The sequence below is a fragment of the Hippopotamus amphibius genome, chromosome 3 (assembly GCF_030028045.1).
Source record: "Hippopotamus amphibius kiboko isolate mHipAmp2 chromosome 3, mHipAmp2.hap2, whole genome shotgun sequence".
NCBI lineage: Eukaryota > Metazoa > Chordata > Mammalia > Artiodactyla > Hippopotamidae > Hippopotamus > Hippopotamus amphibius.
Genome location: NC_080188.1, coordinates 109,379,491 through 109,397,410, shown reverse-complemented (window position 1 = coordinate 109,397,410; position 17,920 = coordinate 109,379,491). Strand labels below are relative to the sequence as shown.

The window sequence follows — 17,920 nt, the reverse complement described above, 5'->3', positions numbered from 1 at the left end:
CCTTGCCCTGTTGTAAATGAATGCTCTTCCAGAATTTCATATCTCCCATTGGTTCCTTTAGAAACCCATTTGTTTTTCTCACAGAAGCAGTTCCTCGCTCTCCCTTTCCTCTATTGTTAGGTATATAAACCTCATATCTAATTACTGAGCAAGCCACATTTTTGTGCACTCATATACATGTGAATAAACTTCATCCATTCTCTTTTTAATCTATATTTTGTCAGTTTAATTCACAGTCCCTTTATTAGTAAGGACTCCAACTTGAGGGTAGAAGAAAAGTTTTCTTCCTTCTTGACAAAATATATTGCGTATGTGTCTGTGTATATGTATACACATAAAATATAATATAATGTAACATACATGTATGTGTTTCCAAAAGCCAATAAGTAATGCATGCTTGCACATATGTTACTTTAAAATACCATTCTTCTTTTTTCCAAGTTTCACACATATTTAATAATGTACCTACATGTGGGATCAATCAATATTCCTTAAATGTTTCTGCTTGAAAATTAATAGTCACTGAGCAAATATTTTTCTCATAATAATTCTTTTCATTGCTTCTTTGGCCTCTGTGTTTCTTACACTGTATATCAGAAGATTTAGTATTGGCAGCAAAAGGGTGTAGAACATGGATAAGATTTTGGCTCTATCCTGTGGGTAGCTAGAGCTGGTTCCCAGATAAATAAATGTCATCATTCCATAAACAGAGTCACTACAGTTAGGTGGGAGGCACATGTGGAGAAGGCTTTGTATCTGCCCCTCAAAGACTGTATCTTCAGCACAGTCTGAAGGATGCCCAGATAGAAACTAACAACCATCAGAAAGGTAGCCACTGATGTGGTTGCAGAGAGGACAGTAAATAAAAACTCATTGTATTGGGTGTCAGAACAGGCAAGTCAAGAAAGCAATGGGATATCACATAAATAATGGTTAATGACATTGGGACCACAGAAAGACAGACTGAGCAAGCCAGTCAGGTGGGTGAGTGAGTTGGCACAAACTAGTAGGTAGGAAGCGGCGATCAGGTGGATGCAGAACGTGGGGGTCATGAGACCTTTGTAGTGAAGTGGGTGGCAAATGGCAAGGTACTGATCATATGCCATGGCAGCCAGCAGGAAGCATTCCATGGTCAGGAACATGCTGACAAAGGAATACTGAAGGAGGCACCCGATGTAGGAGATGCCTTTCTGTCCTGTTATGTAGTTCACCAACAGCCTAGGAATAAAGACTGAGGAATAGCAGAAATCCAAGAAAGCCAACTGGCTAAGGAAAACGTACTTGGGAGAATGGAGCTGCACACTGGCCAGGATGCTCATGATAATCCAAATGTCACCCAGCACAGTCATGAGATAGATCAAGAGAAACAGCACAAATAGGCCCATGTTCAGCTCAGGGTTATCGGTCAGCCCCAGGAGGATGAATTCATTTATCCCACTGACATTGCTGTTAGCCATTTATGTGGCTCCTCTAAGACAGACCTGCAAAGAGTGAGAGAAGAAAGAAAATAAGCAAAGGTATAGCCTGAACATATGAATTGCATCTACCAGCGTCTTTAGAACACAGCATGATTCTGGTTAATAATAATCCACCGTAATTTCAATTCTTACAAGTATGAAAAGTTAGCCTGATACAAAAGTTTACCTGGACCAATGTCTCACCAGTGGATATAAGCTGGCATTATGCACCACATAAGAACCCCTGGAGAAATTAAAATTTCTGTGAAGAGCTCTGGTAGGAATCTTTGTTAAACAAAGAAAGTTCAGGAGATAGATCCTGGGTAACAGTATAGTACAAATTCCAGATACAAGGCAGGAATCTCACATGTTAAGGAATATATCCTTTAACAAAGACCAGAAGTTCGATATTTAATAGGTAAATTCTTGAGACATCTAGCAAAATTATTTTCTATGACATCTTTTTAACTTAGACAAAAAAATACATGACACATTAAACAATAAAAACAACAAATGAATAGAATATATATAATACATATATACACATACATGTATATTATATCTAATGAAATTAATAATTATCCATAAAGATGGAAAAAGAGAATTAGGAGTGTCTGGAATATAAAATGAAACAAATTCAAACATTTTCTCTCCTAATGTAACTCACTGTGGCAGGACGTCATTCTCTGCTACTCCAACAGGTATTTATCACTTCATCCTCTGATTTCCTATAGAATTTATTATCCAATGGCTTGAGTTAGTCCATATCTCACTTTTTTTGTTAAAATTAAGGCAGAAAACTTTTTCAATATGTTTTAATCCCAGCAGTCAAAAGGTCTCAAATCTAATTTCAAGGAGAATGCATATGCTTTTGACACATTACATCACACATGTTACTGGGTTTTTATGCAGGAATAGTTAGATCATTAATTTTATTTTAGATTTTTATCATATAACCCAAAGTACATGGAAAACAAATTTCTAGTATTTTTGGGAAATACCTGGTTAAATAATTTTTAAGGAATGCTTTCTTTACTGCAGGACTTACAGGAAGACATAGTATATGACTATGCTTTGCCAGTTCCAATAAGGGAAATAAATATATAATGTTTCATATTTATTTGACAATTGATTTTATTTTAACTAAATATTACTGAATAGGATGTTCCACAATCCATGATTTGGGAATAATATTTTCCTGATATTGAATAAAGAGTGAGTGGGCTTGGATCTCTACCTTTTGTTATCAGTGTGATGTAAAGTAAGTTATTTAATAAGAATTCAAATACTGCAAACCATGCTACAAGATAGCTTTAGTTATGTCCATTTTACCAAAACACAATAAGTAAATAAGAATGACTAGTCACTTTTTACCACATCAAGCTGTGGTTTCATGTCTATCTCTTAGTTTCACCAAAAAGAAGAATACTGAAAGATTACTGAAATATTAAAAAATAAGGAAATATCTATGTTAGCTCTAGAGTATCTATGGTGCCAGGTGAATAATCCTCATGGGTGTAAGTAATTATGATGTAGATTGAAATTCATCCTTTTGGAAATAATCCAAATTTAATTTAAACATTGATTTCTCAGTCCTCCTGGAGAAGTTGCATAACAATTTTGATATTAATATAGAAAAAGAGACTTCAGTGTAGGATAAAGGGTGAGGATAACAGCCAAATTACAAATTCCTCCCTCCCCTGTAATTTGAAGTCTTTATAACATTAAAATCCAAACATCTCTTTTTTTCTTCTTCATCGTTTTCCTTGTATTTTTAACTGATTGGCAGAATGTATGTACACTGAATACTCAAAGTACATCAATTGTACTTACCAGTGGATGAAAAAAGTATCCTAAGCCTTATTCATTAATGAACCTTATCACCACCCATTCTCATGGCTTATTTCTCTATATTCCCCCAAACAAAAATGAAAACAAAACACAGAAAAAACAGATACATTTGTCTGTTGTTTACAGTGATACATAAATTAGGTCAATGATCATAGTTAACAAGTAGCAGGATTGAAATTCAAAATTCTTTAAATGTGAGAAAGAAAGGCACAATCTCCGTGCTGTTGATCAAAGAACAAATCATGTCAGAAGATAGGTTTAGATAAAAACTTCAGTTATGTATTTACCATAGTTTAAATGGGAATGAAGTCCCTGGAGTTCATCTTGTGATCAAAGGATATAATAAATATATTATTAACAGCTCGCTTGTGCTTCTTGAGGGATTTAGGAAACTCTCAGGAACCTATTGGCTCCCTTCAGGCATTTCATTTCCTGATTGTTACTATGAATAGAAAGAAAAGTGGGGTAAAGTAAAAGGGGGAAAAAAGAACTCAGAATATATGACCTCTGAAGAAAAAAAACTGATAATATAGTGAAAATGATCCCTGCTCAGTGATTTAATAAGGGAAGATTTTCACAGCACATTACTTGTGTCTAGTGTCAGAAACGCACACACACATACATACACAAACACACACACACACATCCACATAAACACACAGACAAAAACAAAAGCAAAAGCAAAGCCAAACATCAGTGAGTTTTAATGTAGTAGGACACCATGTGGTAAAAAATAACAATTCTCTTTACTTTCTTAAAGAATGTCATCAAGCAAATTAAAATTAAACTACTACTTTTAAAAAGCTTCCTTACAATGAACCCAAAGTCCCATCTCTTGAATATTTATTCCTCCAGTCTAGCCTATGTCTGCTGATAGGAAATTTGGGTGTTTTTTTTTTTTTTTTTTTTTTTTTGCCTTTACCTTAAAATGAATTATGAGGCATTCTGGCAGTTACATACATACCTAGATAAGAATTGTCCTTTATTAGTTAGTCTAAAAACAATTACATTTTCTCTACCTAAATGTAAATTTCCTAAATCTCTGAATTAAAAGTTGATAGGGCAGGTGGTAAAAGTGGGGCGTAGGTGATATTCTAAGCTTGAATTAGGCAGAAGATGACCCATTATCTTAGAAGGCCTGGAACAATTTAAGTACTTAATGCCTTCTCTGTTTTCTTTAATACATAACCCATTTCCAGTTCACATATAAAAAAAATATGTAAGAAATGCACAGCTGACCCTTAAACAGTGTGGGTGTTAGGAGTGCCTGCCCTCCTGTGCAGTTGAAAGTCCACCTATAATTCATAGTCTGCCCTCCATATATGCAGTTCATCCATTTCTGCATATTCAGCTGAGGATCTGGTAGTAGTGTCGTATTTACTACTGAAGAGAATCAGTGCATGAGTGGCGCCCTGCATTTTAAACCTGTATTGTTCAAGGGCCAACAGTATATAAAAAATATAAGGAAGTTAAATTTCTCAGACCGATATTCTCTTTTAAACTAGGAAATTGTAGCTTAAGGACAAAAATTATCTAGAAAAAAAAACTTTATAATTGTCTGTATTTGAAAGAACTCAGTTGAAAAGAAAAACAACAAATAATTACATTCAGAAAGTCCCTATTACATCATCTACATTCTGTAGCTCCATTAACATCTTGAAGTTATATGCAATATTATGTTTAAAAAGTACAATATTTCTGGCAAGTGGCCTCACACCAATCACCAGATATGCCAATGGATCCTCAAACAAGATCTAATGGCTTTTTTAACATTAAAAACTACAAGGATGAGTCAAAATTATCCTCACTCTGCTTATATTAAAGCTTCTGGGGACTTTCCTGGTGGTCCAGTGGATAAGACTCCAAGCTCCCAATGCAGGCAGCCTGGGTTCAATCCCTTGTCAGGAAACTCAGTCCCACATGCTGCAACTAAGATCCCATATGCTGCAATTAAAAGATCCTGCATGCTGCAACCAACATCCTGCATGCAGTAACAAAGACAGGTGCAGCCAAACAAACAAACAAACAAACAAACAAAGAATTAAAAAAAAAAAAAACTTTTGTAAATTCTACAGCCAGATTGCGGATAATTTTTGACTCACCCTCATATAAAGTGCATAAAATATTTAGAAATAAGTTCAACAAAAGACGTCAAGACTTGGGACTGTAGGAACTGAAAACCGTAAAACACTGTAGAGAGAAATTAGAGAATACTTCAATGAATGGAGAGATATATCATGTTAATGACTTGGAAGACTCCACTCTTAGATATTTATCCAAGAGAACTGAGTAGTTATGTCCACAGAAATCTTTTAGTCTAATATTTATTGCAGCTTTATTCATGATGGCTGAATAGTGCAAACAACTTCAATGCTTATTAACAGGGGAATGGATGAACAACATGTTTTATGCATACAATGGAATATTACTCAGTAATGAAAAGAACAAATTAATGATTTGTGTGACAAAATGGATGTTTCTCAAAATATTATTCTAATTAAAAGAGACATTCCTTGGGAGTTCCTTGGTGGTCCTGTGGTTAAGAGTCTTTGCTTTCACTGACATGGCCCTGGGTTTAATCCCTGGTCGGGAAGTAAGATCCCAGGAGCCCCACAACATGACCAAAAAAGAAAAAGAAAGAAAGAAAAAAACACAGTACAAAAGAACATGTAGTGTATTACCTCAATTTTGTGAAACTCTGCTATGCTGAAGCAAATCTCATGTACATAGTTATACAGCTGATCAGCAGTTCCTTAGGGTTGGAGTAAGAAACAGGCATTTCTTGGAAAGAACAGGAGACTTTGGGGGTTATGGAAATGTTTAATGTTTTGATTGTGGTAGTAATTGCCTTGGAGTACATATTTGTCAAAACTCATTATACACTTAAAATTATCACAGTTTATTGTATCTAATTTTTCCTCAATAACTTTTATTTGAATAAAACTAATTATTTTCTAAAATATATTTCAATATATTGTATTAATTAATTAATTTCTGGATACTGCTTTTTCACAAAAAGTCTTATTTCATGACAAAAAAAAAGCACATGAACAAGTATATGCTAAACCTCTTTTCAATAATGCTACTAAATTTTTCTATATGTCAAATTTAGTTGCAGCCCTATAAGGATTCAATATTTCAATACTGTTTCATTTAATACTAAAAGGGTGAGTTAAAAATAATCTGCACTCTGGTTATATTAAAACTTCAGGAAATTCTACAGCCATAGTGTGGATAATTTTTGACTCACCATTTTACGCTGAAGGGACAAAGAGATTACTGTTGAATTCCATATAAGGATATTTTGCAAAAAGTAAAAAAAAAAAAAACAAACAAACAAAAAACCCAAAACACAAATAAATAAAAAAACCAAATAGCATCCCAACATTACTAAAATCAGAGCATAAAACAAGGCTATAAAGCAATATAAAAGCACTACTGTCATATATATAAAGTAACAAAAAACAAATTTTTTAATGATTAAGGTTCCAGGAATCAAAATGAGATAACCAGACATCAGGAGGATGGGTAAAGCTGATTCCAAAACCTCAAAGTAATTAACCAAAAATAAGTAATAGAAATAATATAAAAATTCAGAAATTAAGAATAATTTAGTAAAATACAAGAGTGGATTGTCACTATAGAAAGAATATTTAGAGAAAGAGAAAATAGATATGGAAAAAATTGATTTGAAGTAAAGGAAAAAATTGACTTGATACAAACTGACACTTCTAAAGGTACTAAATCACAATTTTCAAAATGATTAAAACATGACTCATACAAATATAAAATTAACACACAGATAATTTCTAACAAACTCATTAATGATTCTGTCAGTAAAATCATAGACTGATATAAAGAGCATTGAAATAACAGGGGTTTATAGAGTTTACTAGAAAGTAACAACAAATGAGATTTTGATTAGTTTTTTAATTTTATTGAAGAAAATATAAAGTCTGTATGTGCATATCATAAGCGTACAGCTTGAAGATTTTTTGCTAACTGAACATAACTGTAACTGAGACCAAGTCGAAGCATATAACATTGGCAGCACCTAAGAAGATGGCCTGATCCTGTTTTCTAACGTCTATCTCCCTTGTAAAAAATAACCTTATTCTGAAACAAATATTAGCATAGGTAATAGTTTTCCTTTTTTTTTTCTTAAAGCCTGGGCTGCTGAGTTTTAATATAAATATGGGAAAATTTACAATTTATAGGTACCAGTTATGCGAATTTTAATAGACACATACAATTGTGTAGCCACAATCATTACATACAACATTTATATGGTCCTAAAAAAAGGCCCCTCCTATCATTTTGTAGTCAGTTATCTCCATTTTCCCCCCAGTTCTGTCAAGAACAGATGTGTCAGAGGTGTCCTCCATTGTTATAATTTCACCTACCTAGAATGTGATATAGGTGGCATCACATTGCCTGCAACCTTTTTTGAGTTGGGCTTCTTTCACTTAGCAGGGTGTATTCGAGATTTATCCTTGTACTAGAATAAATCAGTGTTTGTTCCTATTAATGGCTGAGTGTTTCGATTGTGAAGAGGTACCACGGTTAACTTATCCATTCAGTAGTTGATGGACATTTGTATTATTTCCAGCTTTAGAATATAGTGAATAGAGCTGCTATAAATATTGGTTCACAGGGCTTTGTGTAGGTGTGTTTTCTTTTATCTCAGATAAATAACACAGTGAGATTGCTGGGTGGGCTGCACCATTTTGCTTTCCTACCAGGAATGGATGAGAGTTCCAGTTGCTCTGCATCATTGTGGGCACTTTGTATTGTCATTTATTATTATACTTTAAATATTCTAGCCATTCTAATAGATATTATAGGATCACATTGTGGTATCAAATTGTATGTCACTAATCACAAATGATGTCGAACATTATTTTTTATGGGTTTAGTTGCTATTTGTGTATCTTCTTTGGTGAAGTGCCTATTCAAATGTATGCCCATTTTTATTGTTTGTCTTTTGTTTTTGTATTGTTGAATTTTTAGAGTGTTTTATGTATTCTGGATTCATGTTCTTTTTCTTCGAGGGGGTATAGTTGCTTTACAATGTTGTGTTAGTTTCTGCTGTATAGTAAAGCAAATCAGCTTTACATATACATATATGACCTGTTTTTTGGATTTCCTTACCATTTAGGTCACAAAAGAGCACTGAGTACATTTTCTTGTCCTATACAGCAGGTTCTCATTAGTTATCTACTTTATACATATGAGAGTATATATGTCAATCCCAATCTTCCAATTAGTCCCATCCCCCCTTTTCTGCCCTTGGTGTCCATATGTTTGTTCCTTATGTCTGTGTCTCTATTTCTGCCTTGCAAACAGGTTCATCTGGACAATTTTTCTAGATTCCACATATATGCATTAATATACGATATTTGTTTTTCTCTTTCTGACTTACTTCACTCTGCATGACAGTCTCTAGGTCCATCCATCATCTCTACAAATTACCCAATTACATTTCTTTTTATGGCTGAGTAATAGTCCATTGTACATATGTACCACATCTTCTTTATCCAGTTATCTGTAGCTCGACATTTAGGTTGCTTCCATGACCTGGCTATGTAAATAGTGCTGTGTTGAACATTGGGGTGCAAGGCTCTTTTTGCAGCTCAATATCATAAAAACAGAAAACCCAATCAAAAAATGAGTGGAAGACCTGAACAGACATTTCTTTAAAGAAGATATACAGATGGCCAAGAGGCACATGAAAACATGCTCAACATCACTAATTATTAGGGAAATGCAAATCAAAACTACAATGAGGTATCACTTCACACTGGTAGGAATGGCCAGCATCAAAAAAATCTATAAATAATGATTGCTGGAGAGGGAGTCAAAAAAAAATGGACCCCTCTTGCACTGTTAGAAGGAATGTAAATTGGTACAACCATTATGGAGAAAAGTATGGAGGTTCCTTAAAAAACTAAAAATAGAATTACAATATGACCCTTTAGTCCTGCATCTGGGCCTATACCCTGAGAAAAGCATAATTCAAAAAGACACATGGGGGCTTCCATGGTGGCACAGTGGTTGAGAATGTGCCTGTCAATGCAGATGACACAGGTTCAAGCCCTGATCTGGGAAGATCCCACATGCCATGGAGCAACTAGGCCATGTGACACAACTACTGAGCCTGCACTCTAAAGCCCATTCTCTGCAACAAGAGAAGCCACAGCAATGAGAAGCCCACGCACTGCAGTGAAGAGTAGCCCCCGCCTCCCACAACTAGAGGAAGCCTGCGTACAACAAAGAAGACCCAACACAGGTAATAAATAAATAAATTAATATTTTTTAGATGATTGGACTTGGTGTACCCCCCCAAAATAATAAATAAATAAAATTTAAAAAACATATATATATATTTTTAAAAGACACATGGATTCATATTCTTTATTGAACAGCTGTTTAGCAAATGTTTTGTATGTCTGTGGTTTGCTCATTCTCTCAACAATGTCTCTCAACAAGCAGATTTTAAATGTGATAAAGTACAATTTATCATTTCCCCCCTATGGTTCATGAGTTTTGTGTATTATACAAAAGTTTGTGACTAATCCATAGTCAAATAAGTATTGTCCTATTTTTTTCTTTAGAAATGTTATTATAGTAGATTTTGTCTTAAGTCCTAAGATTTATTTTGGGAAATTTTTATATACGATGCAAAAAATGAGTCATATCTCTTTTTTTTTATGACATATTATTCTACATATTCAGTGCCATTAAAAATATTATTATCATTCCTTCATGTATTTTCCTTAGCAACTTTGTTAAAAATCAATTAACTATATTGTTGTGTGAATCTATTGATGAAGACTGTTCTTTTCCACTGATTTAGATGTCTGTCTTTTCACCAACACCATACTATCCTGATTATTTTAGTTTTGTGGCAAATCTTTAAATTAGATTATGTAAATCTTACTTTTTTTCTTCCTTTTCAAAATTTCCCTGACTCCATTAGTTTCTGTCTCTTTTTTAAATAAATTGTAGAATTTCCTGGGCAATTTTTGCAGAAATGCTTGTTTATTTTTAATTAGGTTTGCATTGAATATATATATCATTTTGGATTACATTTAATTAATAGATCCTTTGTTCACAATTAGGCTCAGTAACATCCTTCTTCCTTTCCTCCCTTCCTTCTTTTCTGCTTTCCTTCTATCTTTCTTTTAAAATCAGATTCCAGGGCCGTCATTCCCTATCTACTAATTTAGAGTCTCTGGGTGTGAGCTTAAGCACTGACATATTTTTCACAATTTTTTGAATAATTTCTTTAAGTACATAGTTTAGTACTAGTCTATAGATTAGTATAAAGGGTCCTCAAGACAAGACACTACAAAACTCAAATTTTGAGCTTTATCTTTAACAGATCTCTAATATTCTAATGTTCTATTACATAGAATAATATTATCTGTATACTCTCCCATTTCTGTTATCAATACTTTCTATTCATCTATCTGTATCTATTTCCTCTATTAAATCCTAGATGAGTTTTAAAATATCTTTCATACTACTTAGAAATGTAGCATCTTTGAAGTCAAATGAGTATTGTAATCTTTATTAAATGATAATGAATTCTGCCACAGCTTATGTTTTCATATTATTTCTTTATCTACATGTTTATAGGATTTTGAGAGAAGTAAACTGGTTATATTCCAGGAAGAAGAAACTGGATTTCAGAGAATATAACCTATCTACATGATAGCACACAGCTTTGTAATGTCAGAGCTAGGACCATGTCCCGTACCATTAAATTTCCTTCCCAGTCCTTTGTATACTCTTTTTCCACTGAAGGATCATTTTGTACCAGAGGCCAAAGTGCATTCATGTAGTCATTTTTATCATGTAGTTCATTGCTCCAGGTCCATTCTCTTGTTTACCATGGAAAAAATCCCCTATTACTTTTTGGTCCCAAAGGAGAATTAGTGTGTTTTCTCTTTGGGGCATCCCCATAGACTTCAAGAAGAGCTTGAGAACCTGGTATAAAGATCCAAACTTTTAGTATCCATAGCACATCTTAATTAAATGTGCAGTGCATTTCCATAGGTAAGAGAAAAGGTTTTTCATCACTTACAAAATCTTGATATACCAGAAGTTATAACCTTGAATCTCAAACTAGATTATAAGCTTTAGTATGTAAACCTGTGATAGAAATTTCTAGTTAACTCAGAGTTGAATCAAAATTAAATGAGAGAATTCCAGGGACCATAACAGGGAAAATAGGAAAGACTTTTTACATGTTTAGGTCAATATGTTTGTAAGTTAGAAATTTTATTTAATTTCCCTAATGGAAGATACTTAAGTGATAATAAAAGTAGCAGAAATAAGGTGTTATATTTCAAATTCAGGGAGGCTATTAAATGGAGATAAGATTAATTATCAACTGAGCATTGAATATGTGAAATTTGGAGATCATTTTTTTCTTATAGAAGGATATAAAAAATTTTAAAGTTTATGTTACTAGGTAGCTAATTGATCTAGAATCTATTCCAGGGTTTTTTGTTTGCTTTTGTTGTTTTGTTTTGTTTAATATAATGGTTTGCTTAAGCTTGTGCCTTTATGAAAAAAATTAAAATACGTGAAGATGTTGTGTTGTTTCCAGAGGATAACATTTCCAGAACTACAGCATCTCACAATGAGTCTGCAATATAGTCAAGTTGAAGTAGCCTAAAATTTGGAGAAAGAGAAACCTAAACATGAATCCTGGCTGTGTGACCTTGATCAAGTTATAGGTCAGGTAATTCTCAGTTTTCACATCCATAAAAGGATGCTGAGTTAGTTTGCAGTTTGCTATGTAATGTACACAAAGTTTCTAAAACCTAGTGGCCACTTAATAACATGCAGTAGTTGCTATCATAGCTGTAGCTTTCCTTCTTCTCAAGCTTAGTGTTTGAACTACTCTTCTCTTGATGTATGACACTTTGTTTTCTGACTGTGTGAGGTTGAGGAACTGATTTGATTTTAATTATCTAGTATGGCCATGTTTTGTTAATCATTTGAGATCTCTATTTTTGTCTTTCTAGCTTCTATCTCTTAAAGTAAAATCATTAAGACATAAACACAATCAGCTCCAATTTCCTTAAATATTAGTTGACAGAAAGCCTGTTTGAAGAGCATCTTCAATGAGTAGATAAACCTTATACTTTTTGACTATTATTCCTCCAATTTCTTATAGTGAAGTAGATAATTACTCTAATGGAACATAATTTGTACTGAAATATACCTTCTTTCATAAACTGCCATCTTGCACTACAGATAAAATCAGAGAAGTTGAGAGTTATGAGAAAATTATTATGGGCAAAATTACCAGGGAAATTTAAGAAAACACACTCATATTTTACTGTAATGCTCAAAGTCAGAATGCACTAACAGAAATGTATTTTTACGGTGGCTGATACCATAGCATATTGAGATTCTCTGGGTTTAATTTCATAAGAAATGTATTTTAATATATCTTAACATATAACAAACGTATATAACTAAAAGAAGCAATACTTAGTTTCTGATTTGGTGTCCATTCATTGTTCAATGCTTTGATGAAGAACTAATTTTAATTCCCTATCTATATTTTGTAGGTAAATAAAATTTGGAAATCATATTTCACATGTATGCCTCCTTCACATATAATGAAAACATTTTAATTTTATAAACCACATGTAATATATTTCATAAATAAGCACTCCACAATCACACCATATCCATGTATTGATAATTGAACAAGACATGCACAAAAAATTTAGGTAAATCTTAGTTATTCTTTAGTTTGAAACATAAGGTTACTTTTCCAAGGTCACACTAGGTGCTAAATCTGATGTTTTAATATAAGGTTTAGTAAAATTTCCCTTGTGTATGTCACTCAACATGTATTTTTTGATGAATACCTTTTGTAGATTACTTATATATTTTTCAAAAATTGCTTGCATATATTTGTTATTTTTTTAAATTTTTATTGGAGTGTAGTTGATTTACAATGTTGTGTTAGTTTCAGGTGTACAACAAAGTGAATCAGTTATACATATACATATATGCACTCTTTTTAAGATTCTTTTTCCATGTAGGTCACTACAGAGTATTGAGTAGACTTCCCTGTGCTATGCAGTAGGTCCTTATTAGTTATTTTATATAGCAGTGTTTATATGTCAATACTAGTCTTCCAATTTATCCCTCCCCCTGCTTCCCCACTGGTAACCATAAGTTTGTTTTCTACACTTGTGACCCTATTTCTGTTTTGTAAATAAGACCATTAGTATCATATATTTTAGATTACACATATAAGTAATATTATATTTGTAATTCTATGTCTGACAATTCACCAAGTATAACTATCCATGTTGCTGAAAATGGCATTGTTTGGTCCTTCTTTATAGTAAAAATACACAAATAGCTCATGCAACTCAATTAAAAAAAAACACACAAAAACTATCGCAATCAAAAAATTAAAACTACAATAGGTATTACCTCACACCAATCAGAATGTCTATGATCAAAAACTCTACAAACAAGTATTGGAGAGGGTGTGGATGGAGGGAACCCTCCTACACTGATGGGAGTGTAAATTGATACAACTCTTATGCAGAACAGTATAGAGCTTCTTTAAAAACAAGATACAGAACTAGGATGTGATCCAGCATTCCCACTCCTAGGTATATATCCAGAGAAAACCATAATTTGAAAAGATACATGCACCCCAATGTTCATTGCAGCACTATTTACAATAGCTAAGACATGGAAGCCACCTAATGTCCATTGACAAAGGAGTGGATAAAGAAGATGTGGTAAATATATTTTTATTTGTTTTCACTGTGCTTATTCCCATATGCTTAATTTCCATTTTTGTTTATAACTTTCTTTCATACATATATTTGTATATAAGCTACAGATGAGAGTGAGAAAAAAATGGAAGGACAAAGAGAGAAATTCTTCTAACAGATTTGAATCTTTTGATACCAAAATAACACATTTACACATATTTATATTATTAATTGATGGGTTATATTATTTTAATAATGTAACCATTGAAACTAGCTGGAAATTTTAATATTATCATTATAAGATATTCTCTCTGTGTGTTTGTACATTTTCACAGGAGTTATGTGTGAGTTGTCTGTAGTACACAGAAGTCAAAATTTAAAATGTATTATTTTTTTATTTTAGGAATTAAATAAATATATATCTTTATTTTTATACATATTCTTTCTTTTTTTAGATCTTTATTGGAGTATAATTGCTTTACAATATTGTGTTAGTTTCTGCTGTACAACAAAGTGAATCAGCTATATTTATACATATATCTCCATATCCCCTCCCTCCTGAGCCTCCCTCCCACCCGCTCTACCCCTCCCTATCTAGGTTGTCACCAAGCATCAAGTTGATCTCCCTGTGTTATGCAGCAGATTCCCACTAGCCATCCATTTTAAGATGGTAGTGTATATACGTCAATGCTATTCTCTCACTTTGTCCCAGCTTCCCTCCCCCGCCCCATCCTCAAGTCTATTCTCTATGTCTACATCTTTATTCTTGCCAGTATTTTTTTAAATTAGTATCCCCAAATTAAAAAAGCTATTTATTTTATGTATTAAAAAAAAAGTCTTCACATGGATCTGGGAAGAACTTTCTGGGAAAATAAACACAAGTAGCTTTCTTTTTTTTTCTATGACTAGTTTTAAGCTGGTTTTCTGATTAATTCTTGATGTATGGAAATCTAAATATGATAAAAATTGTGTGTGTTTTATGTCATGAATATAAATTATGTTTATATCCATGGTTTTATTCACTACAGATGTTTTACTCCTTTGAGTACATTTTGGTCTATGACACACAAGGAAAAACAAGGCTCACAGTGCTGAAATCTTGTTCCTAAACATGGTAGATGCAATATTTAATATTTTTCCAATCATGAAAACTTTCAGTCCAGGTACAGATGACACCTCAAATTTTTTGAAAATGATGACTGAAAAGGTTTTATTAGAGATTAATAAGCCAGTGTCATTGTTGAAATACTACCGTGTAAGGCACTGAGTGACAATGTCCCATCTGACAGAGAGTTAGTTCTATTTCCCAATCTTTTTTTAATTATTGATTTCCAATGTCTCAAGTGTACCACAATTTTTAATGCACTTTTCTTTTTCATATTCAGCAGAATGAGAAACAGTCTCACAACACACGGAAACATACCAGAAATAAATGCTGCTTTCTAGCATATGTAGTGGTTTTATTTTAAGCGATGGCTTCTATAGCTTGTATAATCTATTACCGAGTGATTTTCCTTTTACAATAATTTAAAGAATCCTTAAAAATTATGATATATTAAAGAAATAGCCATGATGTAATTTTGACAGAAATATTTCTCAAGAATACACCCCAGGACTTTGCAAGGATAATGAGTATATGAATGGAGAAAAATCTTACATTGGTATTAAGTTAAATTTGGAAAAACCTTAACAGTATAATCAGTGGTGGAGGCCTAAGTGGACAAATTAGTGATATGTGTATCAAGAAAGAAAACTGCAAAATAAAATAAAAGCAATGTTTTGTTATTTTTTGCTTACAAGGTGCATCTACTGCCAGAATAGCATCCTTTGTTCACTAGTTTCACATAGGTACCAGTGAAATGGGATAATAGCCAAAAAAAGCAGATGTACAATGGTTTGGTAAAAAAAAACTACCTCTTACGATAACTTGAAATGTAAGTCTAAATTATCCCAATTTCTAGTCATCTACAAACATTTTAATATTAAATAATATTACATTGCTTTTCTCATTAATTAGAACCCAATCTTGTGATATAAATGTACTTGTTATCATTTAACAATTGTGAACATTAAGGAAAGGCATTTCATGCACACTGTAGAAAACCTAGGATTTGTACTCAGATGTGTACTCTCTATTATAATATTTTTGGATTTAAAAATTCCTGTATTCATTCATCTTTGTGAATTTTAAGGTGATGCAGTATAAGATCAGGTTGGATTTACTTTAACAGAAAATAAACTGGAAATTAACCTGTTAAATTGGTGTTTGTTAACATGACAAATTTAGCCAGCCATTAATAAAATGATTTCTTTATTTTAACAGGGTAATGCATTCACTTGGACACAATTTCTTCAAAATTGTGTATTCTGTCACTGCCAAAGATTTCATTTTACCCTTCTAAGAAATTAACAAGAGGGTATAATAGGGTGAATTGCATTTTCAAAAATCATTGCTTTAAAAACTATAAATAAAATCTGAAATGTCATAGGTGATATTAGATTTAGATTCATACAGGATTCAGATGAAAAATGCAACTGAAGTCACCATGTTTATATTGAAGGGCTTCACAGATGATTTTAATTTGCAAATATTCCTATTTTTATTTTTTCTGGCAATCTATCTTTTTACACTGGTAGGAAATTTAGGACTGGTTTTATTGGTCATTGTGGATTCCCGGCTCCACAACCCTATGTACTATTTTCTGAGTGTGTTATCATTCTTGGATGCCTGCTATTCCTCTTGTCACTCCAAATATGTTGGTCAGTTTCCTGTCAGAGAATAAAACCATTTCCTATCTTGGATGTGCAGCACAGATGTTTTTTGCTGTTACTTTTGGGACCACAGAAGGCTTTCTCTTGGCTGCGATGACATATGATCGCTATGTAGCCATCTACAACCCTCTCCTGTATTCAGTTAGCATGGCACCCAGAGTCTATGTACCCCTCATCATTGCTTCCTATGTTGGTGGCATTTTGAATGCTTCTGTACACACAGTGGCCACATTTAGTCTATCTTTCTGTGCATCCAATGAAATTAGACACGTCTTCTGTGATATCCCTCCCTTCCTCACTATTTCTTGCTCTGACACTCACACAAACCAGCTTCTACTCTTCTACTTTGTGAGCTCTATTGAGATAGTCACTATCCTGATTGTCCTGATCTCCTATGGCTTCATTCTGTTGGCCATTCTGAGGATGCATTCTGTGGAAGGGAGAAGGAAAGTCTTTTCTACATGTGGCTCTCACCTAACTGGAGTGTCAATTTACCATGGAACCATCCTCTTCACGTATGTGAGACCAAGTTCCAGCTATGCTTTGGACCATGACATGATCGTGTTGACATTTTACACCATTGTGATTCCCATGTTGAATCCCATCATCTATAGTTTAAGGAACAAAGATGTAAAAGAGGCAATAAAAAGAGTGTTTGGAAAAAATATATGTATTAACAAAGTATATTTTTCATACTAACTGTTAAATTGAAACAAACAGTACTATTCATTGTCAATATCAAAATGATAAAAAATGTTTTGTTCTAGTTTATTGGTGTCTGAATTTTTAGACATTTTCTTATAAAGATCATAGTTATACCTCCATGTGTGAAGTTTCAACACATGAAAAAACTGTCATCCATTTTCTTCTTACTTAATTCACTATTGGATACATATAGACACATGCACATTAAACACAGATGTTCATATATGTACATAAATGTTGATACTGATTGTACTTTGTTATAGATTTTCAGGGCTGCTATAACAAGTTACAACAGAGTGTTGGCTTAAACAATAGAAGTTCACTTCTCACTGATCTAGAATCCAGGAGTCTAAAGATCAAGGTGAAGTC

The 17,920-nt window shown here is 33.1% G+C and overlaps 2 pseudogenes; one reads left to right on the top strand and one right to left on the bottom strand.

Annotated features, from left to right (window-relative positions):
• Positions 1-519: 519 nt before the first annotated feature.
• Positions 520-1,457, bottom strand: LOC130848371 (olfactory receptor 1052-like; annotated as a pseudogene).
• A 15,097-nt stretch (positions 1,458-16,554) lies between these two features.
• Positions 16,555-17,545, top strand: LOC130850026 (olfactory receptor 1094-like; annotated as a pseudogene).
• The last annotated feature ends 375 nt before the right edge of the window (positions 17,546-17,920 follow it).